Raw genomic sequence first — 19,952 nt, 5'->3', positions numbered from 1 at the left:
TGATGGATGAGTTAATAAGCAAACTAGAAATATCTGATGGGGGAATTGAACTGGAATAGGGAACTGATGCTACTACCTCGGCTTCAGCATAAGATGGAAAATGTGAAAGATGTAATAAAAGGTAGGAAGATAAAAATGAGAATGTCTCTCAATCAACTCACAGAAATTCTGGAAGAATAGCCTGGGAATTCCAGAATGAGAGAACACTGAGGATGGGGAAAGGCAATATCTGAACTAATGGAAGATGTGAATTTGCAGATTCAGATACACATAATGCAAGGTAAATGAAAGCTATTCCACACTGAGTGTCTTACAGTAACTATACAAGAGACAAAAATATGATCTTAACTAGAGAAAAAAATTATATCTCTTATAGGAAAAAAAACACACCAAGAGGAACAACAGCAACAGAAACCATAAGAAAATAAGAAATAATTTCAGTTTGTGTGAGAGAAAACACCTTCACCCTAGAATTCTATACCTAAACTATCATTCACAAATGAGAACATGCATTTGTCCAAAGACTGAAAGAGTGAACCTCTAAGAGACTTAGAAAGACCACTGAAGTACATTCTCCAGACAAAAGGAAACCACAGAAAGTAAAACTGAGATGCAAGATGGAAAGTAAGGTTAGAATATGAGTAATCTTTAATAAGCACTGACTACAGAAAACAAACATAATGACAATAACAATGATTAATTCTGGTGCTATAAAGTTAGAAGGAACTGAAATATAGAACAATAATGTAAGAAAGGAAGAAGACTCTAACATCATTGTGTAGTTAAGGATGATGAAGACAATATTAGCTCTAGGATTTGTACATTAAGAAATGCATGTCCAGGTGCAGTGGCTCATGCCTGTAATCCTAGCACTTTGGGAGGCTGAGGCGCAAGGATAACTTGAGGCAAAGAGTTCGAGACCAGCCTGAGCAAGAGGGAGACCCCTTCTCTACAAAAAATAGAAAAATTATCTGGGTGTGGTGGCACGTTCCTGTAGTCCCAGCTACTTGGGGGGCTGAGGCAGGAGGATCGCTTGAGCCCAGGAGTTTGAGGCTGCAGTAAACTATGATGATGCCACTGCACTCTACCCCAGGGTGACAGAGAGAGACTCTGTCTCACAAAAAAAACCAAAAAACAAAAACAAACAAAAAAAAAAGAAATTAATATTAAAAATGTAAGGGTAACAGCTAATGATATAAATAAAAAGTATGCCTTCTAAACATGTAAAGGAAGAAAAGTTACAGTTCGGAGAGTCTGAAGCTCCAGGATTATCTTATAATGACAAATAATTGAAATGTATATAAAACACACGTCTGTGCACACTGAATCCCTCTCCTGGCTAAATAAAACCTGCCCATAGTTCATCAGGTTCTAAACTCTGAGAGCCAGTTATCGATGCTGGGGTTTCTGCCAAAATTACAGGGACCCAGGGACGTCACATGGCACACCAACGCTCACTCCAGGGAGATTTACACCTCAGGCCGTGGGATTCTTTACATATTTTATTGATGGTCTTTTGACTCCATGTCACTTTCCTAAGTCACTATGAACGCGTTCTGTTGTGGGACTCAGCATCTAGGCAACTGTATTTTTATTTCTGACAGACTGGACGGTAGGTAACGCTCTCTATTTAATCTTTAGGCTCCTTACTTCTACCTGTATTTATTTCTCTTTTCCTTCAGTTCTCATGACTATTCCAGTGTGTGCCTGTGGGGGAGGTGGGAGCCTGAGCCTGAGCACTCTCATCTTTTTTATCATTTTGAAGAACTATATTTATTTCGCTTCCAACTGCCAGTCTTGTTTTAACTTTTGCCTGCTCATTTGGTTTTTATTTTTACTTTAAAATGCATTTCTAACTTCTAGGCTTGCGTCTAAATTTTGTTGGCACTAGGGAGGTTTTCTGTTTGTTCATTTTAACATTTATGTGAAATCTATTTCATTTCACCTACCTTTTTCTTCACTGGGGCTCTGAAATTATATGACATTTAAATGTTATTCCCCTTAATTTTAATCGTCCACTTACCCCATGGTTAACATTTTTGTGTTAATCTCTTAGCTTTCCCACTTGTCTTACCTATGTTTTTATCCCTGTCAGGCATTTTCCTTTATTTTTTACTGGATTTTGCTGTTAAAGACCACATTATGTACCCTGGGGAAACGTAGAACACTTCTCTGTAGTTGTGCTTGCAGCGGTCCCCCTGGGCCCCAGGATCTTCTGAGAGGTCACTGCTGTGCCCGCTGGGGGAGCTTCCCTCCAGGAAGGCAGTGTCCCTGCGCAGGGTTCCCGGGTTGATGGAATAACGTGCCCCCGGTGTCCCACCAGCCCTTCTCGGAGATGAGCTCCTTGGGTGCGATCCATGAATTCTGGGCAAACCAGCATGTCCTGGACAGGAGGAAGCAGATGGCCGCAGGAGGGCCCTCCTGGGGGCTTCTTTCCTGGACCGATGGTGGAGGAGCTAGGGCCTCGCTCAGACGTCTCACTCACGCCCGCTGCTGCTCACTTTCCTGTCTCCAGCAGGAAAGCCCCCACGCCCACCGCTCAGTAGCCACACAGGGGACCTGAGTCTCGTCGCAGAGGATGTGCGGGCAAGGCGCGTCTGCGGCCACTCTCCGGCTCTGGGCCCGCCCAGCCGAAAGCGGCAAGGTCTGCGTGCCGGAGGGTGCGGTGGATGGGCTCCGCGGCTGCAGACGAAGGAGGGCCCGTGGTGAGCTGCAAATAGCTTCTTCCAGAAAAGCCCCAGCTCTCACCAGCCAGGGGTACGCACATACCGAGTTGCATTTGTTCTCCCTAAGGAACCACATGGGAATAAAGACGATGAGTCAGAAAAGTGAAGGCGTTCCTGGTGCAGCCGGCGCTGCTCTCCGGCTGTGCAGCCCAGCTCTGTCACTGCGGCGTGCGCCCTGGCATCCTCCCGCAAGCGATGAAGATGCAGTCCTCAGGCTGGCAGGCTGGAGTCAGCCTCAGCCACAGCCCACGCAGATGGAGGATGCACCCACCAGTAACTGCGTCCCAACAGTCCCACAGGCCTGGGCCCCTGTCGCCTGGGGAGCTCTGCCCGGTAAACTCCGGGTGAGGAGTGGTGCATTGGCCCCAGTTCCCGCCCACTTCCCATACACTTCCAGCGCTTCCTGGAATTACTCCCCATGGAAGCTGCATGCACCCAAATCCTTGTTGGGGGAGAAGAGCCCAACTAAGATGCCTGGGACCTCTTGCCAAACGCTTCCTTTATTTTAATACTGTCCTGGCTGACCAAGCGCGGGGCTACGGGCCGCCTAGCCTTGCCTACTGCCCAGCTTTTCTGGTGCGGGCTGATCCGAGCCTGTCTCACAGGCGAGGGGTCCACAGGGCTCAGATTCCCCCCACCCCCTGCCAGATTCCAGGAACCGTCGTGGTCTGCTTTGGACCACACTGACTTGGCTTGCCCATCTGGGAAGAGTCATTGACCTGGAAGTCACAGAATCAACGGACTTGAAATAAGTCACAGGGAAACCAACAGGCACTTTGGCTCAGGTGTGGACAGTCCTGCGCTGTGCCCACAAAGCCAGTGTTCCTTTCCAGCAACAGGGACAGTCTGGGGCTTCCAGGGAACAACCTTTTCCAGTGGCCCTTAAAAAGACTCCAAAAGTTTATAGTTTGAGATCTTATTTCTTTGGTTTTCAAAGGAAAAACTAAAAGTGCCAATACTCCAGAGCACTGGACACCTTTAACTCTGGTAGCATCAGGGAGGGTCATGGTCATGCTCACCCTCTCTTTGGGATGTTGGTGGGGGGGGGTGTAATTCTTTCTCCTAAACCTGGCTCAGTGTCCTGACAGCTGAGATGTGGCATCACACTTTATCTTCCCTTTCTGGGGTGTGCTGCAGCTTGGACAACATGGCATATTTCAGATAAAGGTTTAACTTTATCTGATTCCACGTGCCCTTGTCTTATAACTTGCTCAGGATACGGCTGCCTGCACTGATAGACCCCGACTTGGGCAACAGGGTGTTCCCAGCTACAGCTGCAACAAACTAAATGGAAATTCCTCCCTGGGGTTACTTATGAACCAAACTGGTGGTGCCAAATTAAAGCACTTGGGATAAATTGGGGGCCAGGGCTTGAAAGTGTGGGCAAGTTAAACCAGACTCTTGGGGTCAGCATCTGAGCTAGCCCCTCTTTGATTTCTGCCATCCTGGGACACAGATTCTGGACTAGTTAAAAGAAACCATCACTTTAGCAATGCTGCTCTGAAGACTGCCTCTAACTACTGCTGAACCGCGAAACCCGGCAGAACAGGGAGACTAAGACTGCCGGAAAATACTGAAACTCTTTTTAATGACATGTCACTATCTTCAGAATTTTTAAAAACTTTGCTTCAAGTGCTACAAATGTAAAGTCTAACCTCTCACTTCCTGTATTTGGATTCTGATCTCCTAAAATAAGCCCCAGCCCCACTGTGCCCTGACGGCCAGGACTTGGTCTCCCACGGAGAACGCTGAGAAGGATCCAGTCAGCACAAATGCCTGAACCAGGCTCCTGGAGTAAACTTTGAAACAACAAATATGGGTGGATGTCATCTAAGATCATATTAAATTTAAACTTTATTTAAAATGTTGCAGTGCCATTGGGGGGGGGGGAACCCAGATGTAAGAAATCCAAGAGGTTTCCTAAGATCCACCCAAATTTAGCTGCCAGGTTGAGTAAAGGGGAGCAGATCTGGGGTGCGGATACCTAGGAACCAATATGATCCCCTCCTCTCACCCCACTGAAGGGACCCAAACTTGAAGAAGCCCAGAGGAGAACTTCCCTGCTTCACCTCGCCCAACCTCTCAGACATGTGAGCCCCACTGGTAACTTCCTTCTCCTTGAGATCATTTTCCCCATAACTTCCCTGACTGCACCTCCTGCCCCCCTTCAGGTCTTCCTGCCACTCTGTGCAGGTCTGCTGTCCAGCCTTTTCTAACTCATTGTCTTCCCACCACTCCACCGTGCCAGTGACCACACCCTCTGCAGGTCCGTCACCACACCCGTGTCTGTGCACAGCCCAACCACCTGCCCACCTGGCCAAGACCCACTTCCTCCCACCATCAAAATCAAATCATTGACAAGTCCTACCAATTCTTCTCCCTTGTCACCCTGGCCCAAGCTATCTTCCTGTCTCACCCAGGCCACTGCTGCGATCTTACAGCTACTTCCCCACACCCTTTACTTGGTTCATGCAGCAGCCACAGGGGGGTTTCAGGAAAAGAACTGATCTTGTGACACCTTTGCATAAATTCTTCCAGTGACACTGCTCCCGGGGTGTGGACCAAAGGCCTTAGCCTGGCCCACGTGGCCCCACATAAGCCAACCCCTAACTCTCTACCTCAACTCTTGACACACACACACACCTTCCTGTGTTCCAGCTCCACTGGCCTTCTTTGAAGTAAAAGCTATTCTTCATGAACTACAGATTTTAAAGTTTGGATCTTGATCCATTCTGAGGAAAACTACAAATGAAGAACTTCCATGCTTCACAACAGGGACAATACAGTCCCAGGATGAAGCCCCCCAAGCAGCCTCATAGTCATAGATGGACACCTAGACCCACAGTTGGATGGTCAGCTTGCATGGGTTTCATTTACTGTCTCTATCCCCACCATTTCCTGTTTTCTTTAAGCACTTTCATTATTTATGTGGCCTTTTTATTTATGTACATCTTTACTTGATTTCTGGGCTAGATATGCCACAATCCACAGTGCACTGAAATAAGCCATCAGAGATCTATACCGAAGAACATCTACAAAGCACCAAACTGCTCTCCCTGGAGCCCATGGGTCTACTTAGTAAGAAAACAATCCTCATGAAATTTCTTCAATTGGTCATTCAACAAATACTCACTGATCATCCACCCTGCAGCAGGCACTGTTCTCAGCGTTGGGGGTACATCAGGGAACCAGCCAGAAGCAGCCCCTGTTTGTGAAGCTTAATCATGAACTTAACAAGTGAGTCGTGTAGGTAAGATCCAGGGAAAAGCCAGCACAGGGTGAGGAGGTTGGAGAGCCGGGGGCTGCGGGAGGCATTCCCAGTGGGGTGTTTTGGGGGATGATGCTCATTGCTTCTGTGAGAACTCTGCATCCCATATTGGGAGCAGAAGTGGATGAGCTTCTCATGAGCCCCTGGTCTATTTTTATCACTTGGACGCTGTGAGTCATGTTGCCGATTGTGTCTCCCCCTCATCATTGCTGCTGCTGAGCTTACAGCCAGCTCTAGACACCAAAATATACATCTTGGGTACTGACCTCCCTCCTGGAGTAATCTAATTTTTTCCTAATTGCTTTCCTCTACCTTTTTAGCATCACCTGTGCATTCAGTTAGTTCAGCGGTCCCCAACTTTTTTGGCACCAGGGACTGGTTTCATGCTAGACAATTTTTCTATGGACTGGGAGGCAGGAGGGGGGATGGTTTCAGGATGATTCAAGTACATTACATTTATTGTGCAGTCAAACCTCTCTGCTAATGATAATCTGTATTTGCAGCTGCTCTCCAGTGCTAGCATCACCGCCTCAGCTCCACCTCAGATCATCAGGCATTAGATTCTCATAAGGAGCCACACCCTAGATCCCTCGCATGGGCAGTTTACAGTAAGGTTCTCACTCCTGTGAGAATCTAATGCCACCACTGATCTAACAGGAGGCGGAGCTTATGCGGTGATGCAAGTGATGGTGAGTAGCTGTAAATATGGATGAAGTTTCACTCGCTGGCCCGCCACTCACCTCCTGCTGTGCAGCCCGGTTCCTAACAGGCCACGGACTGGTACCAGTCCAAGGCCCCGGGGTTGGGGGTTTGCAGAGTTAGTTGGTTAACCGATCTTGTCATATTGCCACGTGTCTGTCATGCCCTGGGTGATAAATACATGCAGAAGCCACCCATCCCCAGCTATGCTCCCATCCACCAGCATCAGTGAGCCTTCTCCTGGCAAGAGCCGTGCTTCCTCCACGGCCCTCGGGAAGGAGCAGCTGAGAAAAGAGTGAGGGCGGGGTTAGCTGAAGACCACAAAGCACTGAGACCCTGACCATGAATCTGCGCATTCATGTGTCCCCAAGAAGGGCTTCTTGAAACTTGGAAGCATGTGTGACAGGCTTGACGCTGTGACATCTTCAATGATCACTGAACATAATTTTGTCAAAGTTCATATCCACTGAAGATCTCCACTTATCAGAGTTGAAAGTAGAATAAATACAAATGCCAAGACAAAACTCCATAGAAGGTGCTTTCCAAACACATCAGAGGCACATATCTGATGACACTTTATAACGTAGTTGCTGGGAGAAACTCTTATCTTACTTTAGTGACTTTTGTATTTTATTAGCTGGAATGGAGATGACAGCCCCACGGACTGCACACCTTCCCAACCAGAAGCCAACAGCAATGCACTTGGTGGATGTGCATTCGACCTGGAAGCGCAAGTCAGCACGTTCTTAAGAAAGATTGGAATGTGACACCCATGGAATGATGCTAACTCTTAAAAGTCACTAACACAGGTGCTGGGGTCAAATAAATGACAGTTTCAAAGTCATTTTCTTGGCCAGCAGGGTCTGCAGGGGATTCATTTGTGAGGATACTGATTCTGTCCCCTGTCTATGAACAAGACATGATCCATACTGAAGAGCCTAGGACACCCTGTGAACCGAGCTGCAGCATGGCTGCACAAGCAAAGCCGTTTCCCAGGTGACGCTGCCTCCGCATGTGGCACGTCAAGCCCTGCTCTCCACGTGTCCTGGACAGAATTCACTCAGTGACTAGGAGAGAAGCAGATGACACAGCAGCTACTACCATTTCAACAATGCTATGATTCCTACATCCAGGACGGTATGTGAGACTTCCCAGAAGCTGGCCCTGAAATGAGGATTTGAGTGTAAATAGTTTATTTGGGAGGTGGTTCCAGAAAGCACCAGACAGGTAGTGATGAGCAAGATGGGGAAGAGAGGGAAGGCAAGAAAATGTGTATTGTTAAGCCCGTGTCAGCTGTAGGGAGCCGGGGTGCATTCCTGCAGGGAAGTCTGGGAGACTGTGCAGAACAAGCATGCAGAGATATCCCACCCAGCAGTGATGGGAGCTGGGCATTTGTCCACCCACTCCCTGCTATCATTAGTCATGGGCTGCTCGGGGACATTCACTCTCCAGCCCTTACAGATTGCTCTGGTGTGAGCTGAGCCATCTCCCACTGCTGGGAAAGAATCCCCAGGTGGAAAGTGACAGGTGTCAGCCGAAAGAAGCTTTGGGCTTGCAGAGGTGAGTGCCCTGAAGGTACACCTGGGGCACAGGCCTTATTTGCTCTGGTGCACAAAACTCTCCTGGCAGAGACACCATGAGTGGATTCTTCTTTAACTGCATAAGATACAGCCTATGGAATGATGGATGGATAATATCAGAGGCACCCGGACCAAGCACCTCACCATCAAATATGCCACGACTCTCCTGTAAAGTAGACTCTGTTGCTATCACCACCATGTTTAGAAGAGGTAACGGAGGTGCAGAGAGGTGAAGTACCTTGCTGATGGTCAAACGGCTATGGAGTGGTAAAGCTGGAATTAGAACCCAGCCAGTGTGGCCTCAGAGCCTCTGTCCCCAATCTCCGCTCTGCAGCATAGCTTAAGGCCCAAAATAAACTGGAAGGGTGATGAACAGAGTCCAGTAAATTGCTGGCCACGTCTTCATGAGCCCCTGCTGCTCAGGAGCAGCTCACACTTGGTATCTCAGCCGTGACCAGGGCTAGAGCTCAAGGGATGGTGCCAAGTACACAGAATCGCAGACATGACATTTAGGTCACGGTGGAATAGCATTTCCAAGAGCTTTAATACATTATTTATGAGTACAGTGTTCAAAGCAAAGTACATATTATATATATAAAGTACAAATAAACTTTACAATATCCATAAATAGATATGGATATTGTCGATAAAATATGTAAATATGCTATCTACATAGCATAGGTAGCTATGTGGATAAAATATGTAAATAGATAAAATATGTAAATATGCTATCTATATAGGTAGGTAGATTCTTTTTCCTAAGAGTTTCAAATTATTTTAGCATGCTCACTAGCTTGAGGAGACCTCATTTCTTTCATTTCTTTGTTTTTTAAGTGTTTATTTGGTAATGTTGGCAAGCCACCCACTTCTGTTTCAATTTTTCTTCACTAATTAGAAAACTGTCCCTTAGGGCTCCCCTGGAGTCATGCGTACACCTTGCTGGCATAAGATCCTGAGTGCAATTTATTTTGCTTTATGGGAAATGGATCTTCCACAGCACAGGCTTCCGACTATAAATCCCACGTTCGGAACGTCCTCCTGGTAGGGCAGGGTGCTGATGTTCTGATAGATACAGCTGATTGGATCATTATTTTAAAAGCTGAGCTTTAACTATGCACTTTGTGGACTTCCAGACATGGAAGTCAAGTCTAAAGAAGGATGCAGTCGTGTCCGGACACAGCAGTGCATTTGGGTCTTGTGATCCGTAACAGCATGGCGCACATCACTTGAATTAAGACAGTGGCAAAAAGAAGAAAACAACCTGCTTTTGTTTGCCAGCTAGAAACATCAGACTCTCTAAGTTGATACCAAAATGCCCAAACAGCCCAATATTCAATGGACACTCATGGAAAAAGGATAAAAATACTACTTGATAAAAAAAGAAAAAAAAAAGTTACTCTAGCCTTTCTTTACAGCATATAGGGTATTTTTATTTTTTTCTGCCATTTCCTATCAATGACATCTGCCAGTTGTATGTATTCACTTTTAAAGAAACATTAAGTCACATTTGGCATCATCCTAAATGCCATTTGTGAAATATAAATGAGCAAATCAAATGTTACCTCAAGGGCTGGGGATGCTTTTGTCAGCACAGATGTACAAAAACTGCCTCCCGAGTCTTGGCAGCAAACTCACAAGGTAAAGAGCTGGCTGGCCTTCTGTGAATTCCCCTCCCTGATGCCCACCTTTGGGCCATTTCATCTCCCACTAAATCTGGGGAAAGGAGGAGTCACAAAGAGAGAGTAATTATGGCACTTCTAAAAGCAGCTATCTGTACTGGAAATATGCTTTGCTCAGAATCATTAAAATTAATGGCATGGTTTAATGGGGCATCTATTATCCCCACTCCCTTGGATGATAATCAGGAATCATCTTTTCATATATTTATATCAACTATTCATAACAATTGTCATTGTGCTTTACAAAATTTTTAAATGATGGGAGAATAGTCGCTCTTTGCTTTCTCTCTCAACAGCGAACAACCTCTGCTTGGACAAGGCATGGAGAAGTGATGTATGCACAGTTAGAATTCTCTGCAAAGCTGGTAAATCTGGTACTGACCCAGCCCTTACATGTCACTTCTAATCAACATTAAGTGCTATAAATGTTCATATGCTACCGCATGTTGGCACATATTGGCCGTTCTCCCGCATTCATGGACAAACATCGTAATCATCATTTATAGACAGCATGCAGCGCAGCCTGGCCTGGGCAGCAGAGGTGGGCAGTGGTGAATATGAACCAATAACCGCCTGAGATAACAGTGTGCCCCAGGCTGTGAGAGTGACACAACAGAAAACTTCATTTCCTATTCCTTTTCTGACCAATCATGGCTGAACTGGATCAGGAAAGACTTCCAGTGCACCTTAAACAGGTGACACTAATGCCTATCAAGAGTCCACTGATGGGTACAGCCCCTGCGGAAAACAGGCCCTCGAAAAATTAAAAACAGAACTGCCATATGGCCCAGCAATCCCACTTCTGGGTCTCTTTCCAAAGGAAGTGAGTCAGGATCTTGAAGAGACACCTGCACATCCGTGTTCATGGCCGCATTATTCACAAAAGCCAAGAGATGGAAGCAGCCCAAGGGCCCAAGGATGGATGAATGAAGAAGGAAAATGTGGTACATATACATTCTAGAATACTGTTCAATCTTAAAAAAAGGGAAATCCTGCCATTTGTGACCTGGATGAACCTGGAGGATGTTATGCTACGTGAAATAATCCAGACACAGAAGGACATCCATGATATGAGGCATCTAAAATAGTAAAAACTCACAGAAACAGAGAGTAAAATGCTGGTTCACAGGGGCAGGGGGACTGGGGAGATGTTGGTCAAAGGGCACAAAGTTTTGGCTGTAAAAAATGAACAAACCCTAGAGCTCTACTGTGCAGCACAGTGCCTAGGGTCACAATACTGCACTGTGTGCTTAACAATTTGCTAAGAGACCAGATCTTATGCTAAGTGCTCCTACTACAAATAGTATGAGTAAAGAGGGCAGGAGGAAGCTTTTAGAAGTGATGAACAGGTTTATGGCATAGATTGCAATGATGGGTTCAGGGCTGTATACTTACCTGCAAACTCATCTAGTTGTGTACATTAACCGTGTACAGGTTTTTGTGTCATTCATACCTCAATAAGCGTATTGCTTTGTTTTTGTTCTGAAGAGTCCGCCGATGATATGGATGCCTCTTCGAGGTCTAGGCTGTGATGTGAATCCACCCTGGAATGAAAGCTGAGACAGTTTGTGTATTTAAAAATCCTGCGAGTGTCTCAGGCTGATGGCAAGGTCTGCTCTGTATGAGAGCGTGTATTGAGACTTCAGAGTAAGATCAGAGATTCGGACAATCCAAGTCGAGAAAGCTGTTCACTGTTAGTATTTGGCCATCATTTCATCATTTTCCATCTAGCTCTGGCAGAAGGGAACCCACCGATCACACAGAAAATAAGAACAGTGTCTGGTCTTCACATACTCACGGGCCCATCAGCTAACCTCTCCTTTCAGCCTCATCATTGACATCTTTCACTAACTCCTGGTTTTTCTTTTTAGCAGCAATGGCCCCCAGTGTGGTTTAAAAGTCCCTGTATGTGTTTAACTTTGGGCAGAGACCCAACTTTCCAGAAGAAATGTCACTTTTATGGGACCATCCCTACTTATTGCCACCTTGGCATGGCATGCACAGTGTAGTGCAAACAGGGAGACTGGGCCTGTCCCTTCTAAGATCAGGCAGGGGTCAGTCCCTTACTATTCTTCTGAAATCTAAGAATCTCATTTGTGACTTAAAAAAACTCACTGATCATGTCTTTTGCCCACTTTTTAATGGGGTTGTTTGATGTTTTCTTGCTGATTTGCCTGAGTTCTTTGTAGATTCTTGTTATTAGCCCTTTATCAGATGTATAACATGCAAATATTTTCTCCCATGTTGTAGGTTGTCTATTTGCTCTATGAATTGTTTTCTTGGCTGTGCAGAAGCCTTTTAACTTACTCATGTCCCATTTATTTATTTTTGTTGCTGCTATGATTGCCTTTGGGGTTTTCTTCATAAATTCTTTGCCTAGGCCAATATCTATAAGAGTTTTTCCAACCTCTTTTTCCAGAATTCTTACAGTTTCATGCCTTAGGTTTAAGTCTGTTATCCATAGTGAATTAATTTTTGTGAGTGGTGAGAGGTGTGGATCCTGTTTCAGTCTTCTATATGTGGCTATCCAATTATCCCAGCAGCATTTATTGAATAGGGATTCTTTTCCCCAGTGTATGTTTTTGTCTGCTTTGTCAAAGATCAGATGGCAACATGAGGATGGTTTTATATCTGGGTTTTCTATTCTGATCCATTGGTCTATGTCTCTGTTCTTGTGCCAGTACCATGCTGTTTTGGTTACTATAGCCTAGCAGTATAGCTTGAAGTCTGGTAAATTGATGCCTCCCAATTTGTTCTTTTTGCTTAAGGTTGCTTTGGATATTCAGGGTCTTTTCTGGTTCCACACAAGGTGTAGAATTATTTTTTCTAGATCTGCAAGAAATGACATTGGCATTTTAATGGGGATTGCATTGACTCTGTAGATCACTTTGGGCAGTATAGATATTTTAACTATGTTGATTCTGCCGATGCATGAGCATGGTATGTTTTCCTTTTGTTTACAACTTCTGCTATTTCCTTCCTCAGTGTTTTGTAGTTCTCTCTGTAGAGGTCTTTTACCTCCTTGGTTAAATATCTTCCTAGGTATCTTATTTTCTTTATTGCTATTGTAAAAGGTATTGAGTCTTTTTGATTTGATTCAATTCTCAGCTTGACTGTTGCTGGTGTATATGAATGCTACTAATTTGTGTACATTGATTTTGTAACCTGAGACTTTGCTGAATGTATTTATCAATTCCAGGAATCTCTTGGCAGAATCTTTGAGGTTTTTGAGATATAAGATCATATTGTCAGCAAAGAGGGACAGTTTGACCTCTTCTGTCCCTATTTGTATGCCCTTGATTTCCTTCTATTGCCTGAATGCTCTGAAGATTGACTAATGCCCAGTAAACATGAAAAAAATGCTCAACGTCTCTAATCATCAGGGAAATGCAAATCAAAACTGCAATGAGATATCACCTAACTCCAATGAGAATGGCTTTTATCAAAAAGTCCCAAAACAACAGATGCTGGCATGGATGTGGAGAGACAGGAACACTTATACACTGTTGGTGGGACTGCAAATTAGTACAACCTTTATGGAAAGCAGTATGGAGATACCTCAAAGAACTAAAAGTAGAGCTACCATTTGATCCAGAAATATCACTACTGGGTACTTACCCAAAGAAAAAAGACATTTTATAAAAAAGACACTTGCACTTGAATGTTTACAGCAGCAAAATTCACAATTGCAAAGATATGGAAACAGCCCAAGTGTCCATCAATACATGAATGGATTAATAAAATGTGGTATATGTATACCATGGAGTATTACTCAGCCATAAAAAATGGTGAACTAATACCTTTTGTAACAACCTGGATAGAACTAGAGACCATCCTTCTAAGTGAAGCATTACAAGACTGGAAAAACAAACACCACACATACTCACTATTAAATTGGACCTAATTGATCAACACTCATGTGCACATATGGAAGTAAAACTCAACAGAAATCAAGCAGGTGAGAGGAGGGAGGCAGGGATGGGTAAATTCCCACCTAATGGGTACAATACAGATTAACTGGGTGATGGACAAACTTTGACTCTGACTGTACAAAAGCAATTCATGTAACCAAAATGTTTGTACCCCGTCATAAAAATAAATAAAAAAAATTTAAAACCCCCACTAAATTAAAAGGAGAATAAACTTGCTTGATTTATAAGACCTGGACATCAATCATCTCAGGTATTTTAAATATGTAAGAACAGAGGAATAAAATTTTAATAAAGTTCCATGATTCTGAGAAAATATGATCTAGCAATGAGATATTAAATGAAGAAAATTGTATTATTGCTACTTTGAAGACATGTAACTCTTTAATAAGCTCACTAAGGCTGGATCTAGATTGAAGGAACTCAAAGGTACCAGGTTTTTGTTTTTTTTTTTTTTTTTTTTGCGGGGGGCAGAGATAGAAATTAACAATAAGGAATAGATTAAAATTATATCACTGAAGAAAAAATAAGAGTGAAAAAATATTTTAAATATCTAAAGTAGAAAAGCAAACCAACCCTCCCTCCCAACTCTTTTGGGGGTATTCTGATTTAGCCTCAGGGTAAGATGTCATATGTGGAATAAATAATAGTTTTACTGCAGATTTAGTGAAGGAAGAAACAAGACTATTATTTGTAACACTGTGCTGTGTATTTTCACACACAATATCCCAGGTGATCACCTTGCCAACACAGCAGTAATGAATTATGATGCCCATTTTATAGATGAAGAAACAGTTGTCCAGAAAAATCAGTATCTTGCCCAAGATTACAAACCTGGTCAGTAACAGAGATTCCCAGATGCCAAAGCCCACGTTCATTCCACCATATATATCCCATGTTTTTGTAATTAAAAAGAATAAAATATTTAGGAATAAATTTAACAAAAGAAATGAAACATTTGTACACTGAAAACTACAAGACATAATTGGAAGGGATTACAGAAAACCTAAATAAATGGAGAGATACCCATGTTCACGAACTGGAAGACTTAGTATCATTAAGACGGCTACACTTCTCAAATTGAGCTATGGATTCAGTGCAATCCCTGGCAACATTCCAGCTGGCTTGTTGGAAGAAACTGACAAGTGCATTCTAGAATTCATGTGGCAATGCAGGGACAGGGTCCCCGTCTGTCGTTCCTGAACCTAACAGTTTTTGACTATAAAAATAATAACAATCTCTATCGGGCAGTTACTATTCACCTGGCATTTGGATGGGCTTATAGGATACTTCACTAACGTGATCTTGTGTGAATTCCCGACAACTTTAGGATTATATTCCTTCCACTTTGTGTGTGAAGCAAGTGAAGTCCAAGTTCTAGGGCTTGATCCTCCTCCTGCCCAGATAAACCCCCACCAGCACTTTCATAGAGGGATATTCTCTAGTGCTGTGGTCCCCAACCTCTGGTACTGGTCCACAGTCTGTTAGGTACTGGGTTGTGGGGGGCAGGTGGGGGACAGAGGGACAGGACACACAGCAGGAGGTGAGCAGCAGGCCAGCGCTGGCATCAGAGCCTGGGCTTTGCCTCCCACGCTCTCCCCCTCCCCCACTATCCTCCCCCTCCCCCACTATCCTCCCCCTTCCCCTCCCTCACCCCTCACTCCCACCCCCATCTGTGGAAAAATTGTCTTCCATGAAATGGGTCCCTGTTGGCAAAAAGGTTGGGGACCATTGCTCTAGTGTGTTCACCCCAACCGTGACCCACACCGTCTGCTTCTGGATTGCTGTGTTAGTGCATCTCAGAGGAAGGCAAAGTGTCACAGCTGCCCTCCTGGCCCCCAGGCCACATTCCCAGCCCGCTGCCAGCCATCACCCAACAAGGAACCCCTGGGCTCAGAGAATTGGAAGAAATGCGCTGGGATTATAAATAGGTTTACACCTGAGAGACAAAACAGGGTGGGGGCAGCGATAAACGATGAATGCTTTGTGTACACTCCTCAAAAAAGCAATGAGTGGGTAGGAGACCCTCTAAAAGTGGTCAGGGGGCTGGCCTTCAGCAAGCTGGGGACAGGTCTGGTCTGAAGTACCCAGGGCTGGTCTATCGAGGGTCTTCTGAAACATCTGCCTCGTGATGTCTCTGAGAAGGTCATAAAAGTCTGGATCACAAAACATATCTGGCAAATCCCATATTAGGAGGGAGCAAGTATGTCCCTTGCACCGTGTCATACCTGTGTCTTAGTTTAAATGTGTACAGTGTTAAGTATCATAAACACAGTGTTAATGACCACCACTATAGTAGATGCATGATACTAGATACTTTTTTTTTTTTAACTGACCAGTGCAAGTGTTATATATCAAAGGAGAACTGGCGTTTCCAGGACCCTGACAGTGTAGATCATTCCTAACAGAGGGGGGTCCTATGTTGACACAGAAACTTAGAGAACTGCGGGGGCTCCCCAGGGGGCATAAAGGGTGTTTATGAGAGGCAGCAGGGACTGCTCTGTCCTCACTCGGGACCTCAGGAAGGCCATGTCTAAGCCAGCATGGCAGGGTGGCAGGGCTTCCTCTGGGCAGCCACACCAGCCTTCAACATGGCAAAGGGGCAGGGATGACAAGGCTGGCTCCTCAGGGCCCCAGGACCCCAGGACCCCCTGAGGCCAGTCCTGCCCTCCCTCCCCTGCTGCCCGCAACCCCTCCCAGCAGGGTCCTGCTTCCCACATCCTGTCCCTCCGGTTCCTCAGGGCTCATGAATCCCCAGTGGAGGGGTGTTGCCAGCACCCAGCCCTCTGTCTCTTCCTCTGCCACTGCCGAGGGCACTTCGTGTGGCTTCACCCGGGGTGCTGGCTCCTCCTCCTCAGCCATCCATTCCCCGGGCCATACGCCACTGCTCCGGCCATGCAGCCCCCTCTCCGATCAAGCCCCAGCAGTGCCTCCCTCACACTGAGCCCTCCAACCCTTCACTTTCACTGTCTCGTCACCTCCCACACCCCAAGCCCCAGACGGCCCCTGCGTCTCGCCCGACCTGCACTCATTGCCATCCCGCACTCAGACGCGTTCCTCACTCCCTTGCCCTCCTCAGTGCCCGTGTACTTTGCTGGTGACACGTCTGCTGTGTCACATCTCGGCCCCTCCTGCCCCCACACCCTGGCCCTACACCCAAGTGAGCTGCACCGCCAGGGACCTCAAAGGTCTGGAGCTTCCAGGGCCGGGTCTCCTCCTCTGGGTGTCCACACACTGGGACGACCCCAGATCCTTCCTTCATCCTTCTCCTCTGTCCACCTGGGTGAGCTCGGCCGACATGGGGCTTCCTGTCCCCCCAGAGCTGGCGGCTGACAGTGTCCCCCCAGCACCCAACCAGGACATTCCACCCCTGGGGTGGAAGCTCCTCTCTCACATGGCAGCGTCAGGACAGAACTCTGCCCTTCCTCTGCCAGCCCCGTCCCCCAGCCCCACATAAGCATCCAAGAACTTTCTGGGTGCCAGGTTCAATTCCAGGCCCTGGAGACAGAGCAGGGAGCTCTAAACATCCCAGCCCTCACAGAGCTTACCGCTCAGTCACTCCATCCCAGACCCCAGAGTCACCCTCCACACACCTGTCTTGAACCCCAGCACCTCCAGCACCCACTTCACCCTGGCCTGTCTTGCCTGGCCTGGAGCAGCCACCTCCCTGGCCCTCACCTCCCTGCACAGCCCCCACATTCAACTCCGTGCAGCAAAGCAGGCCACTGTGCAAAGGGTCACAGGACCACGCCCCACTGCTCACAGCCTGCCATGGTTCCCCCAAGGTGCTCAAAGTCCAACCCTGTCAGCTTGGCTTGAACCCAGGGCACAGTCTCATCTCCTGTGGCTGAGCACCCTCCCCTGCCCCCGGCAGCTCCCCACATGTGCAACCTCCCCACGTGTTGCCAGCCGTGTCTCTGCCCCACCCACCTGCTCGTGACACGAACTCATTTCCGCTGGGGTCCCACGCCAAGGCCTTTGCATTTATGCTTGGACCCTCCTTCCCACATACCTTGGCAAGGATGGATCCTTTAAAGACGCCACTTTTAAATCATTTTCTCACCGATGCCACTCCTAGCCACCACACTCCACTTCTGTTGTTCCGCTCCTCCACTCAGCCTGCCGCTTCCTTCCCCGCACTTACCACGGTCTTTCTGGAAGGCCACAGCCCACGTTCTTTTAAATGCCTGTTTCACTTGCACATTTACTTCACGCCCTGAGCATCTGATTGAACCTGGCAAGAGAATGCAATTTATCATCCAGACCCGCCACGTTGGAGCAGGAAGGCGGCTGGTCAGAGGGAGGCAGGGAGGACAGGCATCCCAGGGCGTGGTCACTGCTGTTATAGGAGTTGTAACAGTGCCCTGATGGCAGGGTCTGCAGCTTTTGTGTGACTTCCCTGCACTGGACACACTGCCAGGACGGAGCCTTGTCAGTGGAGCTGCCCCCAGACAACCACAGACCAGTCAAAGCAGCCCCTGCTGTGAGACTGTTTGGGAAGAATGGTCTGAAAATCCCCAGGAATTTAATATGGGAGGTCATTGCTTCTAAAGGATATTTAATATCAGGGGGAAAGCCAGTTAAAATAAATCCACTTAAACCAGGAACCAAACTTCACAATACTGTGTGCGCGTGCTTATGCATGTGCACACAAGAACTGAGCTTCGTGCTAAAAAGGAAAGCCACAGCTAGGAAAGTGAGTTCACTCAGTCTTTAACGAGATTTAGATTGTAATTACATGTGTGTGCTAATTAGTAGGGTGAAAAATGATCAAGTGGAGTTTAGGTTTGCTCCTGCAATTCTTCCAATGAAAATGACTTTGACAGTGACCAGAAGAGAATGACTTTTGCAAAAATATTCAAAGGCTTCCCCAAATTTTCTGAGGGACACCCCAATACTTTGATAGCCTTGTATTTCAAAGTGCCTAACCTGCCCAAAACCCTGTGGATTTCTCTTCAGTTATCAGAGGGGTTCCCAGAGCAGGATCATCATAATCGATGTTTCAATCCCCCTTAAAGCCATGCCCAACATCGTGTGCACCAGCGCTTTGAATTCCTGCCATTATGCAAAGTGTGCAATTTCTCTTTGCTTGGAGGGTTTGGCTTTGGGGTGGAAGGACAGACAGACGGAGACCTTGTCTGGAGGGCAGGTGGGGGAACGGGGATTGCAAGGGACCTGGTGTGCAGATGGTGAGCTGGGTGGCGGGTCCTCACCCTGGGCAGCCCATGGCCGTGGAAGATCTTCACTCCGGCCTGTACTGAGGGTCCTACACACCACTCTTACATTCTCTCCGTGCACACCTGGCTCAACCCACGCTCTGACAAAAGCAGGTGTTCCTGTCCTCTACCCTGCAGGGGGCCCACAGTGAGGTTTTGCTGGTTTTTCTTTGGAACTTCAAGATTTACCGAAGTCTCTCCCAAGACTGGATGACTGTGAACGTGACCCCTGTGGTGGCCAGCAGCTGCCCTCAGACCAAACAGAGATGCACCTCGCCCAAAGCCCAGCTTGGCTGAGCCACCTGCCGGCCCCTCCTCTCCAACCCGTGGAATGGTCACCCCTTAGTGACTGAAGCCAGGCTGAGGGGCTGCTTCCTGCCTTCAGTGTAGCTCCCTGGCAGAGCCCCAGCCCTGACAGGAAACCATGAAGTCTACCGGGCACCAGCAGAAAGGGGTGGACGTGGACAGAGAAGGCTCTCCTTAGTGTCCCTGTGGGTCCCCAGGGGTTCGCCGCAGGCACGCCGGGCAGCTCTGGCCAGACAAAGCCAGGTGCCTCTCCGTTGGGTGACCTGTTACACCTGTTAGCTGGGGCGCTCAGCAGCCCTGCGCCTCCCCCAGCCCCAGGCCCCCGCCTATTAACGGGAAACGACGGTATCTCCTACCAGGCTCCCACGGCAGGATCTGTCTTAGGCCTGCTTTTATTCCCTTCACCCATCCTCAACATCTCTTGTTCTTTTTGTATTTTTTTTTTCTTTTTTGCTTTTGTTTCCAAAGCGTACAGGCATTGAAGAAAACTATCAGCTTCTCGGGGGAAGGTTCTCATCTTTTATTTAATGGTGTTACCAGAAAGCGCAT

At 46.8% G+C, this 19,952-nt stretch overlaps 1 protein-coding gene across 3 annotated transcripts in view; it reads right to left on the bottom strand.

Annotated features, from left to right (window-relative positions):
• SYNDIG1 (synapse differentiation inducing 1) overlaps positions 1 to 19,952 on the bottom strand; it is a 165,669-nt gene that overhangs the window by 124,575 nt on the left and 21,142 nt on the right. Inside the window, exon 1 of one of the 3 annotated variants that reach the window (XM_045528473.1) lies at positions 2,075 to 2,791. The exons of the other annotated variants lie outside the window; for them this stretch is intronic. The gene's annotated coding sequence lies outside the window, so the exon portion shown is untranslated. Of the gene's footprint in view, positions 1 to 2,074; positions 2,792 to 19,952 lie in introns of those variants that run through there. 3 annotated transcript variants of the gene reach the window in all.

The sequence above is a fragment of the Lemur catta genome, chromosome 17 (assembly GCF_020740605.2).
Source record: "Lemur catta isolate mLemCat1 chromosome 17, mLemCat1.pri, whole genome shotgun sequence".
Lineage (NCBI taxonomy): Eukaryota > Metazoa > Chordata > Mammalia > Primates > Lemuridae > Lemur > Lemur catta.
Note: the sequence above shows the minus strand (reverse complement) of the source record. Positions and strands in the feature narration are given on the sequence as shown.